This window comes from Solanum tuberosum, unplaced genomic scaffold (assembly GCF_000226075.1).
Source record: "Solanum tuberosum cultivar DM 1-3 516 R44 unplaced genomic scaffold, SolTub_3.0 scf00274, whole genome shotgun sequence".
NCBI lineage: Eukaryota > Viridiplantae > Streptophyta > Magnoliopsida > Solanales > Solanaceae > Solanum > Solanum tuberosum.
In genome coordinates, this window is record NW_006239198.1 from 3,873 (window position 1) to 8,811 (window position 4,939).

Here is a 4,939-nt window from a genome sequence, read left to right on the forward strand (position 1 = left end):
GACACAATAATTTATGATGGAACAGAAAAATATGCAATTCAAAAAGTGTCGGAGCATATATTATTGTTGTCTGGTTCAAAAAGAACTGTAGGGAGACCACAACTTGAATGTTGTAAATGGTTTGCTGATGTGAAATTCAAGAGGTCTAAGATTACGTGCAGTACATGTCGTCGGGAGGAACACAACAGGAAGACATGTTCAAATTACCCCTTATGAAAAAAGACATAATTTATTTTATTTTGATTTAGTTGTTTTATTGTGACAAACTCATGTTTTGATTTATTTTGTCTTTAAGTTAATGAATTATAATTTCAGAATATTTATTATGTGTGCTAGTTAATCATTTGTGTATTCAATGTTTTTCAAATTTATACTAAAAAAAAAGGTAATGTTGGTATGCGAGTGATATCGACTGGAAAAATTAAGTCAAATCTTAGTATGAAATTGGTATACATTTGGTATCCAACTGACGTCCCAGTGGTAAATTGAAAAACAATAACATGGAATTGAGATTTCAACTGAAATAGCCAACGTAAAACTAGTTAATATTGTATCCAATTTGTATAAATTTAGTATCGAATTGATATCCCATTGAAAAATTAAAAAAACAACATGTAGTTGAGATTTCAACCAAATTAGACAACCTAAACAAGTTAAATGTTGTATTCAATTGGTATCCATTTGGTATCCAACTTATATCCCACTTGAAAATGAAAAAAATAAAATGTAACTGATATTTCAATCAAATTAGACAATCTAAAACAAGTTAATGTTGTATTCAATTTATATACATTTGGTATCCAACTTGAAATTTTAGAACAAAGACAAAAAATAAAAATGTATGAAATTGGTATCCAACGGGTATAATCTGGGAAGAATAAATCTGACCGTAAAACAATGCATATTATATATTGTTGTCAGAAATTGTAGCAAAAGAAATATACATCAACCAAAAATCAAAACATGTAATAAAAAGTCTAAACTACAACAACTAATACAAGTTCTATATTTTCCTCTATCTTCAATTTATATTCCGTATTTAAGTGTGATTTTTTTTTTATCATATTTAGGCTAAAACTTAGGAACTCCTTATTAAAGATTTTATGATCTCATATTATCTATATATATCAACAAATTTCAGAATTAAATATACTTATTTCACCCACAAAATAGTATTTTAGATATAGAAAAATACACCAAAAACGAGTTCAAAATTTCAGTAAAATAATCTTTTTCTCAAAAAATCAAGTTTCAGATTAATTAAAATAAAAAACGAAATCAAAATTTCAAAATATAGAATTCTTAATTCTAAAAAAATGAGATTAAAAAAAAAAACAATATCAAAATTTAAAATAAAAAAAAACATCAAGAAAAGCAAAAAAGATAGATTAAAGAGAGAAAAAATACATGTTACAATATACGGTGATAAATTATTATTTAAAAAAATTAAAGGCCCCAATAGTCATTAATAAATAAAAATTATTTGAATAGTAATCAATATTTATCTTGGGAGTAATAAAATAATCAAAATAAAAATCAACTAATTGGGAGAATATCAAGGGAAAGATTTATCTTGTCAATTATAAATTACTATATTTATGGAAAAGATATTTTGAGAGTAACGTGAGGGTGGGTGTGGGTTGACATGTGTTAAGTTAAAAAAATCCTTTAAAAGGTGTACTAAATAATTACAAATTGATCTCTCTCATTAATATTATTTCTCTCACCTATTAATTATATAATATTATATAATATATATTAGATAATAATATATAATTAATTAATTTATAAATTAAAACTAATTTGTTAATACTTGTAATCAAAATGTTATAAGTAGTAATATAAAAAAAGTAGATCTAAAAGTTGTAATATTAACCCTTAAATAGACGTGTGGCGTGATTTTTCCATTTAAAATCTAACTAAAGTATGATTACAATTTTCAAGAAGTGCTACAATCATCTAAAAGAAGAAAATAAATAAAAAGAATGGAGTCTGATCAATACATCAAAAATAATCTTTAGCGGTAATAGATTAATTGTTGTTAAAAATATATTTTTAGCGGCATTTAATTAGCATTTTTTGTAAATATTCCTAAAACCGATAGCGAGTACTGATTCCATTAGCAATTAACTAATGCCGGTAAAAACTTTATCACTCTTTGTTAATGTGTATATTAATTACTGCTAAAAGTTGTTTTTGTTGTAGTGATGGATGCTGCATAATAGTCAGGTAGCTCACCCTAAATATTTCGTCGAAATATCTCTAGCTAACCTATCACTAAAACTAAGCTCGAAATTGAACTTGCAAGCAAAAAGGTGCAAAAAATATAGAGTAAACATAGAAAACATATGTCTAGAACTACTTTATAGAATAAAGGATAAACATATGATTATTAAATAATAAGTAAAGTCAAATTGAGAAAAAAATGTTAAAAAATTTAGACCCTAAAAAGGAGATGAGATGAATATACATTTTTCTTTCACAATATGCATAAAAATCCAAAGCTGATTTCGACCCCCTTTTTATCTCAATCTAAATCGCAAGCAAATCTATTGTTGGGCTTTCGAGTTCTTGGGTCTCTTCATGGCTTAGCACTATAGGCCCAACATGGACAGCCTCTGGGCTATCTATGTTCACAACATACTGCCCACCTCAACTATGAAGGGATATAACTAGAGAAAATTACCTAAATACACATCTTATTTTATTATAATTTTTGAAATTTTTTACCATTTAAAAATATTTCAAAAATCTCCTCTCGCTGATACATTCCCTATTCCCCTATCGGATACATCCTTCACCTATATATCCGGATGTCTGCTGATGTATTTAGAAGTCCAGTGATATCTCCGGATATCCTATTCCTTCTCTAATACATTCCTCCCCTCTCGGATACATCCCTCACCTATGTATCCAGATCTCCAATGATGTATCTGGAAGTCCGGTGATGTATCCGAAATTCATAAATTTTTAAGGGATTTTGTAATTTGAAAAAGAGTAGGGAGATAATGTAATTAACTCTTAACACTATGAGATTTATGTAAATTATACTATAACTACACAAGCGTAAATAATGGTATCTTGTACATATTTCGACGATTGACTGCTTAAATAAATCAAACTTGAAAGTAAATTCATTAGTGCGAAGAGTGCGTTATAATTTGTGGCCGACTGCCTAGCTATTAATTGTATAGAGTCTGTTCCTTTGTTGCACCCACAGCCCAATATAATTTGTGTCCTAGTTAGAATTAGGAAGTTTGTGAATTTTCGTCGTAGTTTAGTATTTTATTTTATTTTTGGGTGTGTTTGATGACATAATTAATATGATTTATAAGTTTGATAGTATAAACTAGTTATTGGATAATCTTTTGAATAGATGATATAACTTTTTTCGAAGAAACTTAACAAGGATGATGATTAACAAAATCATTTGAGCACAAGTAGGCTGATAAAATTGGTTTAAAAAAAGAAAAAGCTACCTAATTAGACATACTTCACTATGATATATATACACACACATATATATATATATACATATTATGTATCTACCATTAATTAAGAGTTTCCTACCATATATTGAGAAAGATAAACTTAGATACATGTATTTTTGCTACCAGATACACTAAAATAGGGAGAGAGGTGAGCAAGATGGGGAGGGAGCCAAGTGAGATTTTGTTATGTATCACACATACATGCGAATCACACTAGATACACACTAGATACATGTGGTGTGATTCACATGTACGTATTCGGGATACCAGATATATAGGAGAGTGGCGAGCGATATGGGAAAAAGGCGAGGGAGACAAGCGAGATTTGTTATGCATCCCAGATACACGCGAATCCACTTGGATACAATATATCTAGAACAAATTTGACCCCATGTATCTGATAAAATACATAATATTGCAAAGTAGAGTGTAGCTAAGTAGTTAGCTCCGAAATTAGTAGGATTTATGTACATTTCCCTTTAAAAAATAAATAACCACCAAATTAAATCCGATCCATTAGATTTAGGTCGGATAATTGACTTTTTAAAAATGAATTAAATTTGAATATTATTGATATTACCCACTAAAGAATGAATATTCAGATGAATAATATGCATATCTATATTATCACTATCCAGGTGTCTGTTATTTTCATGAATTCTTGACTGTAATATACCCATCAATAGACCTACTGTAGCTGTACCGACAAAGTCAACCTAAAATATTTATTCATGTGTTTATAATATAAGTACATCCAGAAATTGGTCAGCCCTCATCCTCTTGGGTTATAACCTTACCTCCTCGTAACTCGTCCTATTGTACTCTAGACCACCTCAAGCCAAAAGAGTGGTCTAACCGCACTGATTGGATTGCTTTCCTCGTCTAAGAATCGAAAGCACACATTCTCTAATCCTACCAAATTCTCACTTTCACTTATTTGTAGTCATCGATCATTGATATATATATTCAATGTATAACAACTGTATAATCAATATACACTTAGATTAAAGCATAAGCGTGGGCAAATAATTCAGCACTCAATCCACTAATATTATGTTTAAGTTTTCTGATTGTACACGTGGAAATATATATATATATATATATTATTGAAAAATAATTGTGGTCCAAATCTCCTGAACGAATATGAATTTAAATGGATTATGCTTACTATTTTATAGTGCTTCACACGACCCATCATTTAATTCTTTTCTCTATCCCCAAAGATTGCATGTCAACATCATCTTATAAAAAGAAATATTTCAATATATATATATATATATATATATATATAGTGTAAAATAATTTTATAGTTTGTTGTTATAACAGACTAACAAACGTATTCGTAAATTATACAAACTCACCCGCGCTTAAACTGTAATCACAATCGGTAAATATGCAAACTATAGCCATGGAGCATAATTATGTTTATTATAGTGGCTAATTTTTTA